Source organism: Bombina bombina, chromosome 9 (assembly GCF_027579735.1).
Source record: "Bombina bombina isolate aBomBom1 chromosome 9, aBomBom1.pri, whole genome shotgun sequence".
In the NCBI taxonomy this organism is placed as follows: Eukaryota; Metazoa; Chordata; class Amphibia; order Anura; family Bombinatoridae; genus Bombina; species Bombina bombina.
In genome coordinates, this window is record NC_069507.1 from 119,508,648 (window position 1) to 119,532,791 (window position 24,144).

General features: G+C 40.0%; 1 long non-coding RNA gene across 1 annotated transcript in view; it reads left to right on the plus strand.

The window, feature by feature from the left end:
• LOC128640031 (uncharacterized) overlaps positions 1-3,092 on the plus strand; it is a 215,477-nt gene extending 212,385 nt beyond the window's left edge. Inside the window, exon 3 of the long non-coding RNA XR_008399284.1 lies at positions 2,839-3,092. This is a non-coding gene — a long non-coding RNA (uncharacterized LOC128640031). The remainder of the gene's footprint in view (positions 1-2,838) is intronic.
• The last annotated feature ends 21,052 nt before the right edge of the window (positions 3,093-24,144 follow it).

A 24,144-nucleotide genomic window follows, 5' to 3' on the forward strand; every position in this document is an offset into this window, starting at 1 on the left:
GGTGTGACGCACTAGCAGCGATGGTCGAGGTGGAGACTCCTCTCAATGACATTCTAGACCAAATTAAGGCCTTAAAGGTGGCACATTCGTTCATTTGTGATGCTAACATGCAGATTATTCATCTGAATGCTAAGACATCAGGGTTTTCTGTTTTAGCCCGCAGGGCTTTGTGGCTAAAGTTGTGGTCTGATGACATGACTTCTAAGTCTCGTTTGCTTTCCCTCCTATTCAAGGAGAAAGTTTTGTTTGACCAGGGCCTGAATTCTATCATCTCTATGGTCATGGGTGGCAAGGGTGCCTTCTTGCTTCAGGACAAGAAGGCTAAACCTAAGGGTTCTACTTTTTGTCCCTTTCGTGTGGACAAGTCTCAGCATCAGCAGCCTGCCGCAAAGTTGGAGCAATCCAATGGATCTTGGAAGCCAGCTAACTCTTGGAACAAGTCCAAGCAGAACAAGAAGCCTGCCAAATCTAAGTCGGCGGCTGACTGCATGGAGATTGAACGACTAGTCTTGGCCAAGTCCTATTATTACTGGCCATTGCATCAGCACGCAGAGTCTCTGAGTTGGCGGCCTTGCAATATGAGCCTCCCTACTTGGTGTTTCATGCTGATAAGGCTGTTCTTCACACTGGATTGGGTTTCCTTCCCTTACATACTTTTGCAAAATTTTCTAAATTTGACGTTTTTGCTTTGGCGGAAGCAGCTTTTGAGAGAAAGGTTCTGCAGGCTGTGGTACCCTCACTATAGGGTCTGCCTCCTTTTACCCTCCCATTTTTTTTTCATTCAGTGTCCTCTAGAGCTTCGGTATTTGTTCCCACAAGTAATGAATGAAGCAGTGGACTCTCCTCTCATTAAGATGGAAAACATAAATTATGCTTACCTGATATTTTTATTTCCATCTGTGGGAGGAGAGTCCACTGCACCGCCCGTTTCTTCGGTGTGCGGAGCTAAATTTATTATTAATCTTCTGACACCATTTATACCCTGATATTTATCCTACTGTTCCTTGTTCCCTCGGCAGAATGACTGGGGGATGAGGGGAGTGGGAGAGGTATTTAAGCCTTTGGCTGGGGTGTCTGCCTCCTCCTGGTGGCCAGGTTCTTAATTCCCACAAGTAATGAATGAAGCAGTGGACTCTCCTCCCGCAGATGGAAATTAAATTATCAGGTAAGCATAATTTATGTTTTTAAACTTTTTTGGGTGTTTTTTTTTTAGATTAGGGTTTGGGCTTTTGATAAAAAATATAAATGCCCTTTTCAGGGCAAGAAAAAGAGCTGAATGCCTTTTTAAGGGCAATGCCCATACAAATACCCTTTTCAGGGCAATGGTTAGCTTATGTTTTTGTTACAATTAGTTTTTTTTATTTTGGGGGGTTGGTTGGGTGGTTTTACTGTTGGGGGGGTCTTTGTATTTTTTTTCAGGTTAAAAGAGACGATTTCTTTAGGGCAATGCCCTACAAAAGGCCCTTTCAAGGGCTATTGGTAGTTTATTGTAGGCTAGTGGTTTTTTATTTTATAGGGCTATTAGATTAGGTGTAATTGGTTTTATTTTGGATGTTTGTTTATTTTTCGTAATTTGGTGTTTGTTATTTTTTGTAATTTAGTATTTTTTTATTTTATGTAATTTAGTATTTTTAATTTTTTGTAATTGTAGATTTAATTTTTTTTTTAGTAGTGTTAGGTTTTTGAATGTGTAATTTAGTTTATTTAATTTGTAGTTATTTTAATTTTAGTATAATAGTAATGTTAGTTAAATTTATAGTTTAAACTTAGGTTTTTTTAATTTCCCAAGTAAGTTTTTATTTATTTTAAGATAGGGATCTTGTAATTTTAATTTATAGTTAGGGGGTTGTAAGATTTAGGGGTTAATAGTTTAATTTAGTTTTTTGAGATGTGGGGGGCTGTCAGTTTAGGGGTTAATAGGTTTTGTTTAGTGGCAGTGGTGTGGGAGGCCAGCGGTTTAGGGGTTAATAACTTTATTTAGTGGCGGCGATGTCGGGAAACGGCAGAATAGGGTCTTATATCTTTATTATAGTGTGGGTGATGTTGGGGTGCAGGGGAATAGGGGTTAATAACTTTATTATAGTGACGGCGATATCGGGAGTGGCAGATTAGGGGTTAATAACTTTATTTCGGTGGCGGCGATATCGGGAGCGGCAGATTAGGGGTTAATAACATTATGTAGGTGTCAGCGATGTCGGGGGTAGCAGATTAGGGGTGTTTAGACTTGGAGTTTATGTTAGGGTGTTAGGTTTAAACGTAACTTTTTTTTCCCCATAGACATCAATGGGGTTGCGTTACGGAGATTTTGATTCCGCAATCGCAGGTGTTAGTTTTTTTTCTAACACTCTCTCCCCATTGATGTCTATGGGGAAAGCGTGCACGAGCACAACAAAGCAGCGCTTGGATTTTGTGCAGTATGGAGCTCATCGCAACCATATCGCACGCACAAGGCGTCTTTTATGAAACTCATAATGGCAGCGATATGGAGGGCGAAATAATGCAACTTTTGTTACGTTCGTTTTGCACCCTCTTTAGCGCAAAACTTGTTATCTAGGTGTTTGTTATTAGAGTGCATCCTCAAACAGGACAGACAATAACCTCTAGAGTTAAAGGTAACATATAGTTATTATTTTTTATCCAAGAGTTTATGAGGATAATAATTTAACTTTTTCTGCAATACTGTATATGGATATTTTAAAGAATATTTGTCATTAGTTTATATATATAGAGTTGATTACTTTTTTAGGGTCATGCATTTTAGGCAGCTGTCGCAAATCATAACATATGAAGTTTATATGCAGATGTTTCCAAATTAATATTTTCATGTCTTTTTTTCAGATGCGAAGAAATATTTCCAAAACAAGGTAGCATTCGTTAAAACCTGTTTGCATTTGGACAGCACACTTATGTGGACAAAACGGTTCTTTCAGATTTTGTACCAGTTTACAGTGGAACATTTAGAGGGAAAAAAACTAATCAGAGCTGAACAATGGCACAAGAGGCAAATGCTTTACATAGAGCACCACCAGATGGAGGCTGGGGATGGATGATTGTTATTGGCTGTTTTCTTGTTACAGTTTGCACACGGGCAGTTACAAGGTATGCTATGTCCACAATAATTGTGTAAAGGAGTAAACATATACCCAAATTTTCTATCTATAGTTATGTCCAAATATCACTCAATTTAGAGCTAGAGTGGAGTGCTAATTTATTGCATGCCCGCAAACAGGCAAATTTGCCGGTTTAAGATACAAAGAATAGAGGGCGCCACATAGTGCAGATTAACAGGTCACACCAAGCAAATAGTGAAGAAATGTCAATCCTACTCACGTGATGAGATGCACAAATGTGCAGAAAAGGCGGAGTAATACAACACTCACATCAGATCGTATATAACAGACTAACATCCGCTCAATAGCGGTTAGGAGAAAAAAAGGGGCATGGTTAAGTTAATCATAGTCAAGACGAAACCTGTGGTACATGTAGAACCTATGTGTATTAAACTACACTCTATATAGCAATAGGGGACATAAGAGAGCAACTAACCGTTACTTTAAAAACTCCAAGAGACTCGATGTGTAATAGAATATAATTAGAGGGAGGGGAAAGACTGCGGTAAGGATGTGACGTCACCTACCCCTAGGTGAATTTAAGCCTATCCACATGGCAAGCCTGATAAACTGCTCCGCCCATAGAGGAATAAAAATAGTAAACTATGAGGTAGCCATAGTAACCATGGCGATTGTAACGATAAAATGAATGGGCACACTAATTATACAATAAAGCCCACAAGCAGTATACAAAGATAAGTACCATTAATACCCATCAACCAAGGACATAAAGTACAAAAGCCGATTATCAAAACCACACAGAGATCAAATTCTCATAATGGCTGTATGCTATTAAGGGTAGATAAACATGGTATTGGGATAAAAAAAACTCATATACGGCAAGGTGCTTATATAGGTGAAATATGTGTAACCTAGTCACAATCACACTGAAAATCAATATAATTGAAACCAGTAAAAAGTGTAGTGTAATGTAGTGTGATGTGGTAATAAAGGGTAAAAGACATTAATAATGATGATTAAAGTGAAATATAATATATAAGGGAATGATCATATATAGGGGCCCATTTATCAAGCTCCGTATGGAGCTTGTGGTCCCGTGTTTCTGGTGGGTCTTCAGGCTCGCCAGAAACACAAGTTATGAAGCAGCGGTCTAAAGACCTCTGAGCAGACGGACAGGAATTGCTGGAAATCAACCCGATCGAGTATGATCGCGTCGATTGACAGCTCCCTGCTGGCGGCCCATTGGCCGCGAGTCAGCAGGGGGCGGCGTTGCACCAGCAGCTCTTGTGAGCTGCTGGTGCAATGTTAAATGCGGAGAGCATATTGTTCTCCGCATTCATCGAGGTCTTGCAGACCTGATCCACACTGTCAGATCAGGTCCTCAAGACCTTTAATAAATATGCCCCATAGTGTTTAGAGGAATACAATAGCTAGTGGTAAATAACTAGAATGGGCATTCTAAATAAAAAGTGAGATTATAAAATATGATCCCTATCATAGTGATGTGCTCGATCACTATTAAATTAGAATAGCTCATAATAAATGTATGTGTGAAATATAATAGACGTATAGATTCCCTATAGTAGTTAGATATGTGTGTTGCCTAGTAAATGGCAAACAAAATCTATTTGAGATATGTGACAATGTATTGGTTGAATTTGACATAGTTTATACATGTCAAAAACTAATAATACAAACCCATAAATAAAATATATGATAATAATAAACAATAAGTAATTGTATAGTATTGCAAAAACCTCCCATAGTGATTAAAAAATAAGCAATTCAAAGTGTATAAGGTGATGATGAAAATTAAAAAGCAGCCAAAACCATATTCATATTTAGTCCAAAGGGAAACAGGGTTTTTAGCTTATAAATCCAATATGTTTCCCTTTGTCTCAATCTGTTGTATCTATTTTATAGATAAGATGAAGGAATAGTTTCCAAAGGGCAGATGGTAAAAGTGTCAAGAGACCCATTATGATTTGTGTTACAATGTTTCGGAACACTATGAATTTTAACATTTTTCCTCATGTTTCTGTAATGTTCGTTCCATCTGTTTCTCACAATTCTACAAGTACGACCCACATATTAGATCCCACAGAAATTGCAAGTTAACAGATAGACCACAAAGGTGCTAGTGCATGAGAGATGTTGATAAATAGTCTATGTTTTTTGGTGGTGTAAGAGGAAAAAGAATTGCATCCCGGGTTAATATGTTTTGCACATATTGCAATTTTTCAGATGACATTTGACAAACCCTTTTGGTGTCGTATATTTCTTATGTGTTGGTGTAGGGTTACTAGATTTCGCAACTAGATTCTTACTGGTATCTATACCTTTATCTTTGTTGACAACAACCTTACTCTGGGACAGGTAGTTTTTTAGCGTGGGTGCTCATTTAAACACACACCTTGGCTCGGGGTCTAGTATTTTCCCTAATATAGGATCCCTACGTAAAATGTCCCAATGTTTTTTTATAGTACGTTTAATCCTTCACACTATATTGCGTAATAAATATAGGGTTTTCTTGATAGTTGGCCTTAGAGTTATACTTGGTTTTAGGTCTAAAATAAGACTGTCGATCATCAGCTTTTGCACGTTCATATCCAGCATCAATAATGTGTTGAGGGTACCCTTTTCCTGAAAACGTTTTTTCAGAATAATACTTTGTGCTTTGTAGTCATCTAACAGACTGCAATTTCTACATATCCTTTAAAATGGTCAGTAAGGTATATTATAATTTAAATAACTATTGCAGTCTATGGTCTTAAAGTGAATAGTAGTTATAATTCCGTTATCTGGAGAAAAAGACAAACATAAATCAAGAAATACTATAGATTTTTCCTCAATGTTACTGGAGAAAGTTAACCCCATGTCATTAGCGTTCAGATGTACAATGAAGGAATGGGCAGAATTAATATCCCCCTTCCATAGAAACAACAGATCATCAATATAGCTGCCATAGTAGACCAGGTTTACACGGAATTCTGATCCATAGATGTAAAGATCTTCAAATACCCCCATAAAAAGGTTGGCGAAACTCGGGGCAAACCTGGTCCCCATGGCAGTTCCCTTCAATTGCAGATAAAAATCATCTTGAAAAACAAAATAGTTGTGTTGTAATATAAAAGCAATCAGCTGTAAAATAAATTCCGTCTGCAATTCAGGAATATATAGATCACCAGATAAATAAATAAAAATTGCCTGTTTGCGGGCATGCGATAATTAACCAGCCATTACAAGTGGCTGGTTATTGCTACCGCAAACTCGCAAATCTCTGGTTAATTTTATAAATGTGCTCCAAATGCCCCAAAATACAGTGTAGTGTATCTTATTAAAAAATAAAGATAGCACCATCTTTATTTTTTAATAAAATAACTGCACTAGGTAGTTAGGGCTTAAGTTGGTGGTAGTGGTAGTAAAGTGCCTTTACATTGCGGTCTACAGGAACTGTGTGTTCCCAGTAAATATATATGTATGTGCTTATATACATATATATTTAAATTTGCTGTCATTGCTGCTCTACTTACCCACTTCGCTGTGCTTAGGTTCTGATGCCGGCATAAGAATGAGGCTCCCATTCAAGCCTATGGAAGCACGCTCTCGGGAGTGCAATGCTTCCTAGCGTGCACTGGTATTACTCAGTCAAGCATTAATATCTCTTGCGCATCCACTTGTAATCTGGCCCTTAATGTGATTGGTGTTGTGCAATGCCAGAAACCAAGATATTGATGACTTAAATGTTGCAATAGGCATATACTCAAATAAGGTCATTTTATTCAAAGCTGCTGCATTAAACTCTTTCAAATTGGCTGCACTCTCCTACACCCCAACAGGCAAAACAGGCAAATGACACAAAAAAAAAGAAACAAACAATTTTTAAACAATTATATATACTCCAGCTGGTAAAATAGATCACTGGAAGTACATGGGAAGAAAATTGTACAGTAGAACATCCCTTTAATATTAACTTATTATTTGCCCATATTTGTATACATTATAGATGAGGTTGAAAAAAGACAGAAGTTCAATGAGTTAAACCTGTACATATCTTACTTTATTTACAATAAATAAGCTTAAATTTAGCTTAACCTAATTCCATTAAAAAGGTGACCCATTTAACACCAGCCACCATATCCCTGAATACTGTTTCTAGACAAAAATGTATCTAACCCATTCTTCTTTTGTTAAATGATGATAGTCCATAGTCCTCCATAACATATAGGAACCCATACAAGAGCTTAAATCCCCCCCCCACCTCCCATCTCTATTCAGTTCTGTTCTTGGCCTCACAGCAGATGGTTGAGAATAGAGGTGTCACTGCTACTTGCTTATGGATTTATATTTGGGAACTCAGACCAATGTGAGACCCTTAATCCATGAAACTTTTATTCACAAAGTAGACAGAAGAGAGACTTCACAGCAGCTAAATAATACAGGGACATAAGGAATACCATGTTATGTGCACAGTATTTCCCTATGGGACATCAGCCATAACTACCCTCAGGCATTGCAGGGACTTGTCCTTAGCCTCCCCCTGTAGGATACAGATATTTGCTTCAGATATCCTCTGCAATACATACTAGATGGACAACTGGATACTGCTGCAGCTACATGCCTGGTAAGCCGGTGGAGGGATGCTACTTCAGGTAAGTGACTTACCACAGCACACACACAGCCCAGAGGCTATTTGTAGGTACTCTGACACAGGTACAGCATAGCCAAGGGACTTAGCCTGCTCAACTCCTGATATAGGGGGCCTGTCGGACATGATCAGACATTGCGGATCATGTCCGACAGACCTCGCTGAATGCGGAGAGCAATACGCTCTACGCATTCAGCATTGCACCAGCGGCTCTTGTGAACTGCTGGTGCAACGCCGCCCCCTGCAGATTCGCTAGCAGGGGGATGTCAATCAACCCGATTGTATTCGATCGGGATGATTTTTGGCAATGTCTGTCTTCCTCCTTAGAGCAGGTGGACAGGTTATGGAGCAGCGGTCTTTAGAAGGCTCACCAGAAACACTGGGCTTCAAGCTCCGTACGGAGCTTGATAGATATGCCCCATAGTATGTCTATGGGAAGTTTATCTAGCATACCTGTTTCCTTCGTTTATTCTTCTTCCAAGAGTTATTGTTTGGATCAAACAAAAATCAGTTTCAGTAATGTTGACTGCTCCAGCCTGGCCCCGTGGAACATGGTATGTGGATCTAGTGCAGAAGTCTTCATCTCCTCCATTGCTTCTTCCTCTGAGACAAGATCTGTTGTCTCAAGTGCCTCTTTTTCCATCAGGATCTCAAATCAAACTCTAAATGCATGGAGGTTGAACACCTAGTTTTGAGACATAGAGGTTTCTCAGATTCGGTCATTAAAACTTTAATTCAGGCCAGAAAGCCTGTGACACAAATTTATCACAAAATTTGTAAGGCATATTTTGAGGGGTGCCCTTCCAGAGGGTTTCTTGGTATTCCTTTAGGATTCCTAGAATTCTTTAGTTTTTACAGGATGGCCTTGACAAGGATTTGTTTGCTAGCTCCCTAAAAGGTTACATTTCTGCTTTATCTGTTCTTTTTCATAGAAAGTTAGACAAACTTCCTGATGTTCAGACTTTTTTCTAGGTGTTCATTAGAATTAGGTCAGTTGTGAGACCTATTTCTCCACTGTAGAATTTGAATCTAGTTCTTTTCATATTACAATGTCCTCTTTTTGAACCAATGCATTGATATCAAGATTTTATCTTGGAAAATGTTTTACTGTTAGTAATTTCCTCAGCTAGGAGAGTTTCTAAGTTGTCAGCCTTGTCCTGTGATTCAATATTTCTTTTTATTCACAAGTATAAGGCTGTACTTCATACTAAATATGATTTTCTTCCAAGATAATTACTTTGCAAAATACCAATCAGGAGATTGTTGTTCCTTCCTTATGTCCAGATCCTGCTAACCCTAAGGAGTGACTCTTGCATAATCTTGATGTAGTCAGAGCTTTAAAGTTCTATCTTCAAGCTGCTAAAGAATTTAAACAATCTTCTAGTTTGTTTGTTCACTACTCTGGGACTCGCAAGGCTACTAAAGTAGTGTTGGCCTCTTGGGTCAAACAATTGATTCACAAGACCTACATGGTGGTGGTAAAGTTGCCTCCTAAACATATCACAGCTCATTCTACTAGAGCAGGGTTCTTCAACCTCTTTTTCACAAGACCCAGTGCCATGATACCAAATACCAAATATGCTTGATCTGAGAATTTCTGAAGTAATATACAACAAGATTTTGCGATTTTTGGCAAAGTGACTAAAATGTGTCCATACTTTATTCCTGATTGTAATCAAACTTGAAAGAGTTGAAAAAAGGTTATAATGCAAACACACACCACATAATCTCATACAACACACTCAGCAAACACACTCTTAAACACACACACACACACACACACACACACACACTCATACAGCACACACACTCTCATACAACACACACAGCACATATGCTCTTAAACAACCCACACACACTCTCAAACAACACACACACACTCTCATACAACACACACAGCACACACACTCTAAAACAACACACACAGCACACACACTCACAAACAACACACACACTCTCATACAGCACACACACTCTCATACAACCAACACAGCACACACACTCTCAAACAACACACACAGCACACACACTCTCATACAACGCATACACGCTCATACAACACACACAGCAGTGCAACTCTCAAACAATACACACACTCATATACAACACACACAGCACACACTCTCAAACAACACACACACACTCTCAAACAACACACACACACTCATACAACACACACAGCACACACACTCTCAAACACACACACACACACTCTCTCATACAACACACACACACTCAAACAACACACACAGCACACACACTCTCAAACAACACACAAACACTCTCATACAACACATACACTCTCATACAACACACACACACTCTCAAACAACACACACACACTCTCATACAACACACACAGCACACACACTCTCAAACACACACACACACACACACACACCCTCATACAACACACCCTCTCATACAACACACACAGCACACACACTCTCAAACAACACAGAGACTCTCTCATACAACACACACAGCACACACAATCTCAAACAACACACAAATACTCTCATACAACACACACACACTTATACAACACACACAGCACACACACTCTCAAACAACACACACAGACTCTCATACAACACACACACACACTATCATACAACACACACAGCACACTCTCATACAACACACACAGCAGTGCAACTCTCAAACAATACACACACTCCTATACAACACACACAGCACACACTCTCAAACAACACACATACACTCTCAAACAACACACACACTCATACAACACACACAGCACACACACTCTCAAACACACTCACACTCTCATACACCACACACACTCTCATACAGCACATACACTCTCATACAACACACACAGCAGTGCAACAATACATACACTCTTATACAACACACACAGCACACACACTCTCATACAACACACACAGCACACACACTCTCAAAGAAACACACTCTCATACAGCACACAGACTCTCATACAACACACACATCACACACACTCTCAAACAACACACACACACTCTCAAACAACACACATACACTCTCATACAACACACACACACTCTCATACAACACACACAGCACACACACACTCTCATACAACGCATACACGCTCATACAACACACACAGCAGTGCAACTCTCAAACAATACACACACTCATATACAACACACACAGCACACACTCTCAAACAACACACACACACTCTCAAACAACACACACACACTCATACAACACACACAGCACACACACTCTCAAACACACACACACACTCTCATACAACACACACACACACTCAAACAATACACACAGCACACACACTCTCAAACAACACACAAACACTCTCATACAACACATACACTCTCATACAACACACACACACTCTCAAACAACACACACACACTCTCATACAACACACACAGCACACACACACTCTCAAACACACACACACACACTCTCATACAACACACCCTCTCATACAACACACACAGCACACACACTCTCAAACAACACAGAGACACTCTCATACAACAGACACAGCACAGACAATCTCAAACAACACACAAATACTCTCATACAACACACACACTCATACAACACACACAGCACACACACTCTCAAACACACTCACACTCTCATACACCACACACACTCTCATACAGCACATACACTATCATACAACACACACAGCAGTGCAACAATACATACACTCTTATACAACAAACACAGCACACACACTCTCATACAACACACACAGCACACACACTCTCAAAGAAACACACTCTCATACAGCACACACACTCTCATACAACACACACAGCACACACACTCTCAAACAACACACACACACTCTCAAACAACACACATACACTCTCATACAACACATACACACTCTCATACAACACACACAGCACACACACTCTCAAACAACACACACAGCACACACACTCACAAACAACACACACACTCTCATACAACACACACAGCGCACACACTCTCATACAACGCATACACTCTCATACAACACACACAGCAGTGCAACTCTCAAACAATACACACACTCGTATACAACACACACAGCACACACTCTCAAACAACACACACACACTCTCAAACAACACACACACTCATACAATACACACAGCACACACACTCTCAAACACACACACACTCTCATACAACACACACACTCTCAAACAACACACACAGCACACACACTCTCAAACACACACACACTCTCATACAACACACACACTCTCAAACAACACACACAGCACACACACTCTCAAACAACACACAAGCACTCTCATACAACACACACACTCTCAAGCAACACACACAGCACACACACTCTCAAACAACACACACAGCACACACACTCTCAAACAACACACAAACACTCTCATACAACACACATACTCTTATACAACACACACAGCAGTGCAACTCTCAAAAAATACACACACTCGTATACAACACACACAGCACACACTCTCAAGCAACACACATACACTCTCAAACAACACACACACACACACACTCATACAACACACACAGCACACACACTCTCATACACCACACACACTTTCATACAACACATGCACTCTCATACAACACACACAGCAGTGCAACAATAAACACACTCTCATACAACACACACAGCACACACACTCTCATACAACACACACAGAACACACACTCTCAAAGAAACACACTCTCATACAACACACACACTCTCATACAACACATACAGCACACACACAGCAGTGCAACTCTCAAACAATACGCAAACTTATATACAACACACTATCATACAACACACACAGCACACACACTCTCATACAACACACACAGCAGTGCAACTCTCAAAAACACACACACTCTCATACGACACACACAGGACACACACTCATACAACACACACCCTCAAAAAACACACACACTCTAATACAACACACACAGCACACACACTCTCATACAACACTCACAGCAGTGCTACTCTCATATAACACACACTCTCATACAACACACACAGCACACACACTCTCATACAACACACACTCTCAAACAACACACACACTCTCATACAACACACACAGCAGTGCAACTCTCAAACAACACATACACTCTCATACAACACACACAGCACGCACACTCTCATATAACACACACAGCAGTGCAACTCTCATACAGCACACACACTCTCATACAACACACACAGACCACACATCTCATACAACACACATACACTCTCATACAACACACACAGCAGTGCAACTCTCTGCTTCTTGTAAAAATACAGCATTCCACCCACCTATCACTGAACAGTCCTCCTCCTTGCATATTAAAATCAGGGCTGCATTCAGTTATACTTTTAGAATAAGACCTGCTGCTGTACTCCTTGCACTACCCGTGCATGTACCCAGGCCCTCTCTACCCTCAATCCCCCTAAAAGCAGCAGACAGGCACCTTTGAGATAAGGGGAAACTCAAGGGTGGACTGAAAACCTATCAGGACCTGGGCAAAAAAAATATCATAATTTATATATAGGGGCATATTTATCAAGCTCCGTATGGAACTTAATGCCCCGTGTTTCTGGCGAGGCTTCAGGCTAAAGAGGTCTAAAGACCGCTGCTCCATAACCTGTCCGCCTGCTCTGAAGCCACGGACAGACATCGCCAGAAATCAACACGATCGGATAGTGCAACTCTCAAACAACACACACAGTCGTATACAACACAACCACTCTCAAACAACACACACACACTCTCAAACAACACACACACACTCTCATACAACACACACTGCACACACACACTCACTCTCACTCTATAGGGTGCTAGGTGCTGTGTGTGCTAGGCACTGCACACACACACTCACTCTCACACAACACACAAACACTCTCAAACAACACACACACACTCTCGCTCTCACTCTATAGGGTGCTAGGTGCTGTGTGTGCTAGGCACTGCACACACACACTCACTCTCACACAACACACACAGCACAGACATCTCATACAACACACATAGCAGTGCTAGAAAGGTCAATTGCATACTGCAATTGAAAGAGTGTACTGGTAGCACTCAACAGCAAAATACTGGTAGATTGGCCTTATATGCCTAGGTACTAGGCCCCAGACAAGACGATTTAAAACTTAACTTTTATTTATTTAATAATTAAAAAAGAAAAAGGGTATTAAAATTCCAACTGGTGTAGAAATGGGAGAATGTAACTCCTAAGGAGAATAATCTGACAAATAAGTGATATGCTCTCCAAGTTGTATCTACTTAAAGAGGAGGAAGAGATAATTTTAAATGTAATAATTTCCAAAATTATGGGATTGTATTTCTTCCTTGTTGCTACCCCCCTCTTTTAAATAGATTCCTCACAAATCAAAGGGGTGAGTGGTACCACTTGATAGAGAACCCCCAATTATAGTTTCCAGATGGAATATACTAATATAGGAGTCAGAGTTGTTAATATTGTACTCTGAAATATCATGCAATAGTCACCACGCACCAGAACAAGTATAAATTCGAAATAGATAATAAAATGAAATTGCTCTAGTATATACCCCCCGTACTGGGCACTATATTTATTACTCTTTACTATTGAATAGACTCAAATTACGGTATCCTGTAGGCTGTTTTAACTTTTAATAACACCACCAGTGAATTAAAGTCAGTTCACACTCTATGAAAGTGCAACAATAATCTAATATCTACATTTGTTGCTAATGTAGATATTTGTTGCTAATGTAGATATTAGATTATTGTTGCACTTTCATAGAGTGTGAACTGACTTTAATTCACTGGTGGTGTTATTAAAAGTTAAAACAGCCTACAGGATACCGTAATTTGAGTCTATTCAATAGTAAAGAGTAATAAATATAGTGCCCAGTACCGGGGGTATATACTAGAGCAATTTCATTTTATTATCTATTTCGAATTTATACTTGTTCTGGTGCGTGGTGACTATTGCATGATATTTCAGAGTACAATATTAACAACTCTGACTCCTATATTAGTATATTCCATCTGGAAACTATAATTGGGGGTTCTCTATCAAGTGGTACCACTCACCCCTTTGATTTGTGAGGAATCTATTTAAAAGAGGGGGGTAGCAACAAGGAAGAAATACAATCCCATAATTTGGGAAATTATTACATTTAAAATTATCTCTTCCTCCTCTTTAAGTAGATACAACTTGGAGAGCATATCACTTATTTGTCAGATTATTCTCCTTAGGAGTTACATTCTCCCATTTCTACACCAGTTGGAATTTTAATACCCTTTTTCTTTTTTAATTATTAAATAAATAAAAGTTAAGTTTTAAATCGTCTTGTCTGGGGCCTAGTACCTAGGCATATAAGGCCAATCTACCAGTATTTTGCTGTTGAGTGCTACCAGTACACTCTTTCAATTGCAGTATGCAATTGACCTTTCTAGTTTGCCTCTTTTAGTGTACAGCACCTAAGTCCCCGCACACATTTCTCTTTTGTTATTTCTCATATTCCAGGAGAATAGAACCTATTGAGGGACACAGCTATTGTAGTGCCGTTGTTTTTCTTTTTTGTTCTTTCACACATAGCAGTGCTCTCTGCTTCTTGTAAAAATACAGCATTCCACCCACCGTTCATGCCTTTGCCAACCTATCACTGAACAGTCCTCCTCCTTGCATATTAAAATCAGGGCTGCCTTCAGTTTTACTGTCAGAGTAAGACCTGCTGCTGTACTCCTTGTACTACCCAAGCATGTACCCCCGGCCCTCTCTACCCTCAAACCCTCCCAAAAGCAGCAGGCATGCACCTTTGAGATAAGGGGAAGCTCAGGGGTGGACTGAAAACCTATCAGGACCTGGGCAAAAAAATATATCATAATTTATATATAGGGGCATATTTATCGAGCTCCGTATGGAGCTTGATGTCCTGTGTTTCTGGAGAGCCTGCTCCATAACCTGTCCGCCTGCTCTGAGGCCACGGACACACATAGTCAGAAATCAACCCGATCGAATATGATCGGGTTGAATGACACTCCCTGCTAGCTGCTAATCTGCAGCAGGCGGTATTGCACCAGCAGTTCACTAGAACTGCTGGTGCAATGATAAATGCGAGAGCGTATGCTGTCATCATTTATCGATGTGCAGCGGACATGATCCGCAATATCGGATCATCGTCCACTCGCACAATGGTAATTCGGCCCCATAGTGTGTGTAGTGTGTGTGCGTGTGTGTATATATATATATATATATATATATATATATATATTTGGAGTCAAGAGGGGGCACCAGCGCTAAAAAAACTATAACACTTCTTATTTTTTAGTTTGAATTCTGTATGGGTCACTGTTAAGTGTACGCGTGCTGCCTATGATGCAGTGTACCCTTGTCACTGTAAGTAATAAATAATAGAAAGAGAAAATCAAATAGTGGCGCACAGCTGATTACTATCGGTCTATATGTTGAAGTAATATCAATATCAATATATTGCTGGTTGATATGTCATAGAAATAAAGTACATATGTCCATCAAATAGGTTTTGAGCCCAAGTTATTTCTTATACTTCGACAGTTTTTTTCCTTCTAAGGTAAGTAAGATGTGCTTACCAGAAAGTACCTCAATCCTATGAGGTAAGGTGTCAGTTTTTTTGGGGTTTACAGATGGTTCTTGGACTCTTGTCGAGAGGAAAAACTTTTCTTTTCTTTTAAATGAGAAATCTTGCACTTCCCGCAGTATGCCTTTAATGGAAATCCTGGACTCTCTTGTAAAGATGTTTCAGCTGGGTGTCATTTGACGAACAGTAATGGAGACTCCTGGACTCTTTTCTTTTCTTTATGGTGGTAAGGATCTTTATCTTGATACGGGAAGTGCAAGATTTCTCATTTAAAAGAAAAGAAAAGTTTTTCCTCTCGACAAGAGTCCAAGAACCATCTGTAAACCCCAAAAAAAGCTGACACCTTACCTCATAGGATTGAGGTACTTTCTGGTAAGCACATCTTACTTACCTTAGAAGGAAAAAATCTGTCGAAGTATAAGAAATAACTTGGGCTCAAAACCTATTTGATGGACATATGTACTTTATTTCTATGACATATCAACCAGCAATATATTGATATTGATATTACTTCAACATATAGACCAATAGTAATCAGCTGTGCGCCACTATTTGATCCAATCAGCCAATAGGATTTTTTTCTACCTTCATTCCGATTGGCTGATAGAATTCTATCAGCCAATCGGAATCTAAGGGACGCCATTTTGGATGACGTCACTTAAAGTGATATTCATTACAAAGAGGCCGTCGTTTGAAGAGGATGCTCCACATCGGATGTCTTGAAGATGGACCCGCTTCGCGCCGGAAGGATGAAGATAAAAGATGCCATCTGGATGAAGACTTCTGCCCGTCTGGAGGACCACTTCTGCCCGTCTGGAAGACCACTTCTGCCGGCTTCGTTGAGGACATCTTGCCGCTTGGATGAAGACTTCTCCCGGTAAGTGAATCTTCAGGGGTTAGTGTTAGGATTTATTTAAGGGTGTATTGGGTGGATTTATTTTTTAGGTTAGGGCTTTGGGCCTGCAATAGAGCTAAATGCCCTTTTAAGGGCAATGCCCATCCAAATGCCCTTTTCAGGGCAATGGGGAGCTTAGGTTTTTTTAGTTAGTATTTTATTTGGGGGGTTGGTTGTGTGGGTGGTGGGATTTACTGTTGGGGGGGTTGTGTGTATATTTTTTTTTCAGGTAAAAGAGCTGATTTCTTTGGGGCAATGCCCTGCAAAAGGCCCTTTTAAGTAATGGGTCGCGACCCATAGTTTGAAGAACTTTTGAGCAGATTTGCAAGGCTGCAACATGGTCTTCTCTGCATACTTTTTTCAAATTGTATTGCTTTGATGTTTTTGCTTTTTTTGCAAGCAAGTTTTGGCAGGAAAGTCCTACAGACCTCAGTGTCAGCTAAATTTTAATTGCCAGAAAAATTGTTCCACCCATTCCGTAACATTAAGCATCTGCTTGGGTATTAATCCCATATGTTATAGAGGACTATGGACCATCATCATTTTATGATAGATCTATGCTTACCTGATAGGAAATTTTATTTTTTGGGGCAACAGTTCTAATGACACCTCTACAGATCCTGCTTAATGACACCTCTACAGATCCTGCCTATATGTTTCCTGTTCTCTGCTTGGCTATACGTTGAACTAATTAGAGAGGTAGGTGTGAGGGATTTTAAGCTCTTGTATGGGTTCTTGACCTCCTCTTAGTGGCAGGAAATATATCCCATATGTTATGGAGGACTATGGACCATCTTAATTCTGAAAGAAAATAATTTATCCAGTAAGCATAAATTTTGTTTTAAATATATCTAAGGCAGGGGTTTTCAAAGTCTTAGGTGATAGGACTCCCTTGTGATGAAATTTACAACACAGCACCCCCGCCCATAACAAATATTTAATTTTTTTTCTTTAAAGAAAATTGTACTATTTTTTTTTTGTTTTAATTTGGGTTTTTACATCTGATCCAGGGTTCACACACAGCTCTCAAGAGCTGATACTGCTCAACAAAAAGAGTGTGTTACTTACATTTCAATTTACGCTTTTTAACTCCTGTGTTGAACGCAAATTACTGGTCAAGACAACAAACGCAACAATTTTGACCTTTTTTCCTTTCTTAATACCTAAATCCCTCCCTTTGCTTTATTCCCACCATGACCTGGCAAGTGTCATTGTCTGCGCTTAAAAAAACATTCTATGTTTTGCCAAAATTATTTACTGTGAAATTTTACTGTGCCTGCACCTCCCCTTATATGCTCTAGCGCCCCCCCTGGGGAGGCCCGCCTCACACTTTGAAAACCTTTGATCTAAGGTATTGGCATTTACTATTTCCTAAGGCATGACAAAACATTGTGTTCATCTGCATTATTGCCATCCTGGAGGGCTGCCCTTCCTATATTATTTACTGAGACTCCTTCTTTCTGAAAGAGGGATCCCTGGTTGGAGCCTCTGGTAGGTTTCATATCACCACACTGAGTCTTATTATGTAAAAGTAAAATGAGGAAGTGACTAGGGGCTGCTACTTGAATTTTAAAGCCCATGTCTTTGCCCCTACCACAGAGAGACACGCAAGCTCTAATTAGAAAAAGAGGAATCTGTTCATATGTTTATTAGAAAATGGTAGTAAAAATGTTTTTAATTAACTTTTTTATTGCATAGTTTTACAGGTTTTTTTTTACAAACATTTGATTGGAAAACAGTGTATATGGTATAAAATAGATCTTAGTTACAAAACAGCAGGTTATGAGATTACAGTCTGGTAGTGTGTTCAGAGTTCTGTATAGAATGATAATGATTGTTCACATCATTTGGGGGTTTCAGGTTGACCATATGGCTGGTCTTTATAAGTCCTTCTCTGCCATTTTCCCTTTTGGGGTTTATCTTGTTTGTTCATATCAAAGAAGTCTCGCTATTTAGTGCAAACAAGGCAACATAGGCATGCATTTTCTTATTTTTAAAGAAAATGGTAAATACAATAACGTAAATTAAAATTAAATTAAAAATAAACTAAAATAAACACAGTTCCATCTAACCTAAAACAACATAAGAGCATTTCACATAGATTTCAGCAACTATGGCTCCCTGGGTAAAGCTTGTAGGTGGACAATATTCTGGGGAGGGGTCTCTAGCTACTATTGCTTTTACCTGAGTAAGGTGGTGTTAGAATTGAAACTGCCATGCACTTTTAAGCTATTCTGTTAATATGTATTCTGTATCCTTAAGAGGGAATATGATTTGTTTTTGTGTGAAGACCGGTATGTATGTCTCCTATTTTTTTATGAAATGGTTAATACATTGGGGCCTATTTATCAAAGGTCTTGCGGACCTGATCCGACAGTGCCGATCAGGTCCACAAAACCTCGCTGAATGCGGAGAGCAATACGCTCTCCGTATTCAACATTGCACCAGCAGCTCACAAGAGCTGCTGGTGCAACGCCGCCCCCTGCAGACTCGCGGCCAGTGGTCCGCCAGCAGGGAGGTGTCAGTCAACCCGATCGTACTTGATCGGGTTGAATTTCGGCGATTCCTGTCCACCTCATCAGAGCAGGGGGACAGGGTTATGGAGCAGCGGTCTTTAGAGCGCTGCTTCATAACTGCTGTTTCTGGCGAGTCTAAAGACTCGCCAGAAACACGGGCCCACACAAGCTCTGTTTGGAGCTTGATAAATGGGCCCCATTGTCTTTTATCTCCCAGAGTGCCTTCTAATTCACAAAATTTACCTCTCGCGTCAATGATTTTTTTAGTATTGGGAGTGTTGGAAGTTTTTTCTCTAACCAATGTTTAAGTATGAGTTTCCTAGCTGACAGGATAACATTTCCTATAAATTGGTTTAGTCTCGCTTTGGGGTTGTCTGATGTTAGAAGTATTACGGCTAGATTACGAGTTTTTGTCAGTAAGACTTGCGGTGCTAACGCTCCTTTTTTTCTCACTGCTCACTTAAGACAACGCTGGTATAATGAGTTTTCTGAAAGCTGGCGTTAGCCGCAGAAAAGTGAGCGTTGAGCAAAATTTAGCTCCACATCTCACCTCAATACCAGCGCTGCTTACAGTAGCGGTGAGCTGGCTAAACGTGCTCGTGCACGATTTCCCCATAGAAAACAATGGGGTTGAGCCGGCTGAAAAAAACCTAACACCTGTAAAAAAGCAGCGTTCAGCTCCTAACGCAGCCCCATTGATCCCTATGGGGAAATACTTTTTATGTCTACACCTAACACCCTAACATGAACCCCGAGTCTAAACACCCCTAATCTTACACTTATTAATCCCTAATCTGCCGCCCCCAACATCGCCAACACCTGCATTATATTATTAACCCCTAATCTGCCGCTCCGGACACCGCCACCACCTACATTATACCTATGAACCCCTAATCTGCTGCCCCTAACATCGCCGACACCTACATTATATTTATTAACCCCTAATCTGCCGCCCCAATGTCATTGCAACCTACCTACAATTATTAACCCCAATGTCGCCGACACTATAATAAAGTTATTAACCCCTAAACCTAAGTCTAACCCTAACCCCCCCTAATTTAAATATAATTTAAAATAATCTAAATAAAATTACTACAATTAAATAAATTAATCATTTTTTAAAACTAAATACTTACCTATAAAATAAACCCTATGCTAGCTACAATATAACTAATAGTTACATTGTAGCTAGCTTAGGGTTTATTTTTTATTTTACAGGCAACTTTGTATTTATTTTAACTAGGTACAATAGTTATTAAATAGTTATTAACTATTTAATAACTACCTAGTTAAAATAAAGACAAATTTACCTATAAAATAAAACCTAAGCTAAATTACAATTACACCTAACACTACACTATAATTAAAATAATTTCCTAAATTAAATTAAACTAATTACAATTAAATAAAATAAACTAAAGTACAAAAAAAACACTACATCACAAAAAATAATAAAATAATTACAAGAATTTTAAACTAATTACACCTAATCTAATCCCCCTAATAAAATAAAAAAGCCCCGATACAATACCCCCCAACATTAAAACCCACCACCCACACACCCAACCCTACTCTAAAACCCACCCAATACCCCCTTAATAAAACCTAACATTAACCCCTTGAAGATCACCCTACACGTCTTCACCCAACTGGGCAGAAGTGGTTATACAGCCAGAAGTCTTCATCCGATCCGGGCAGAAGAGGACCTCCAGATGGGCAGAAGTCTTCATCCAGGCGGCATCTTCTATCTTCATCCATCTGGAGCGGAGCGGGTCAATCTTCAAGACATCTGACGTGGAGCATCCTCTTCCAACGACATCCAACTGAAGAATGAAGGTTCCTTTAAATGACGTCATCCAAGATGGCGTCCCTTGAATTCCGATTGGCTGATAGGATTCTATCAGCCAATCGGAATTAAGGTAGGAAAAATCCTATTGGCTGATGCAATCAGCCAATAGGATTGAAGTTCAATCCTATTGGCTGATCCAATCAGCCAATAGGATTGAGCTTGCATTCTATTGGCTGTTCCAATCAGCCAATAGAATGCGAGCTCAATCCTATTGGCTGATTGCATCAGCCAATATGATTTTTTCTACCTTAATTCAGATTGGCTGATAGAATCCTATCAGCCGATCGGAATTCAAGGGACGCCATCTTGGATGACGTCCCTTAAAGGAACCGTCATTCTTCAGTTGGACGTCGCCGGATGAAGATGGGTCTGTGTCAGAGGTCTTCAGGATGGAGCCGGTCCTCATCGGATGAAGATAGAAGATGCCACTTGGAAGATGATGGTTGCCGGTCCGGATCTACTCTTCTTCCCGGATAGGATGAAGACTTTGGAGCCTCTTCTGGACCTCTTCAGCCACCGGATGATGGATGTCTAGCCCCCGCTTGGGTTGGATGAAGATTTTGGAGCCAGGACAGATCGGTGATACCTGGTGAGGTGAAGACAAGGTAGGATGATCTTCAGGGGCTTAGTGTTAGGTTTATTTAAGGGGGGTTTGGGTTAGATTAGGGGTATGTGGGTGGTGCTTCATTCTTCAGTTGGATGTCGTTGGAAGAGGATGCTCCGCGTCGGCTGGCTTGAAGATGGGGTGTTAGGGTTAGGGTTAGACTTAGGTTTTGGGGTTAATAACTCTAGTATAGTGGCAGTGACGTTGGGGGCAGCAGATTAGGGGTTCATAAATGTAGGTAGGTGTCGGCAATGTTAGGGATGGCAGATTAGGGGTTAATAAAATTTAACTAGTGTTTGCGAGGCGGGAGTGCAGCGGTTTAGGGGTTAATATATTTATTAAAGTGGCAGCGATGTCCGGTCGGCAGATTAGGGGTTAAAATTATTATTTTAGTGTTTGCAATGTGGGGGGGGGGGCTTGGTTTAGGGGTTAATAGGTAGTGTATGGGTGTTAGTGTACTTTTTAGCACTTTAGTTAAGAGTTTTATGTTACGCCTTAGCCCATAAAATTACTGACTTTTAATTGCAGTAAGAGTCTTGACAGGAGAGGGTGTACCACTCACTTTTTCCAAGACTCGTAATAACGGCTTTAGCAAAATCCCATTGAAAAGATAGGATACGCAATTGACGTAAGGGGATTTGCGGTATGCTCGAGTCGCAGAAAAAAAGTGAGTGGTACACCTGTACCTGCCAGACTCGTAATACCAGCGGGCGTTAAAAAGCAGCATTGGGACCTCTCAACGCTGCTTTTTAAGGCTAATGCAAGATTCATAATCTAGGCGTTACTTTCTCCAATGAGAGTGTCATTTGGATTTTACATTTGGTGTTTATCCAGTGTTGGATCATACTCCGGTATTTCTGTATGTATGGACAATGCCATATCATATGTACGAGATCTGCATCTGGGTGTTGACATTTAGTGCATGAGTGTGGTTCATCAGGACGCCATTTCTGATAGGCTTTAGGAGTGATGTATGTGTTGTTCAGGAGTTTAGTATGCAATTCTTTCTATTCCATCGGAATAATTGTTTTTCTAACCGTATTAAATCTTTTCAAGATCTGAGAGTCTTCGAGTGTGAGTCCCAGTCTGCTTGACTAGGCAGATTGTAATTGCGTTATCAAGCTGTCATTTGGGGATTCTTGTAAAAGGCGATAGATGGGTGTTATGGATCTGATTCCCTGTTTTGCCCAGCTAACTACTTTATCTGCTAATGTCTGTGTGGCTGTTATAAGTTTTGAGTCTAGCAAATTTTGTACAAAATGTTTGGCCTGTAGATAGGCAAAGTGGTGTTGGTGTGGAATGGCATATCTGTTTACTAGTTCCACAAATGGGAGGATGGTCTTGCTATCCTGTGAGAGTAAGTGTTGTACTTATGTAAGACCTTTTTTAGGCCCGACTCGAAAGGGGTGCGTAGTGAGCCCTGGCATTAAGTTAGGATTATCCTGTAGTGTTATAAATTTAGAGGCTTGGGATGGGGCCTTGAAATGTTTACATAGTTTTTGCCATGCTTTGATCAGACCAGTAAATGGGGGCATCCCTTGCAGTTTAGGGTCTATTCTGTGCATTGGTAGATGTTGAAGAAGTGCTTAGGACCATGGTTTAATGATCTCCTGCTTGAGTTTTAAATCACTGAAGGTCCTTGTATATAGCCACCAGTCTATGTATTTGCTTTGAGCTGCCTGGTTATAGAATTGTGGATTTGGTAATCCAAACCCCCCACTCAACGGGGAGGCCATCAGCTTTCCCAGTCCCATCCTATGTTTTTTCCCTTTCCAGATTAAGTTTAAGATGTTTGCATTAAGGGTCTGTAAGTCATGTTTAATTTTAGGTTCTGGGATCATTTGGAATAAATAGAGTAATTTTGGAAATAATATAATTTTAATAAGATTGATTCTTGCTGTTAGGGCTAGAGGTGAGGTGTTCCATGTTGTAAGACTATAGAACCACAGTCTCTTAGAGCAA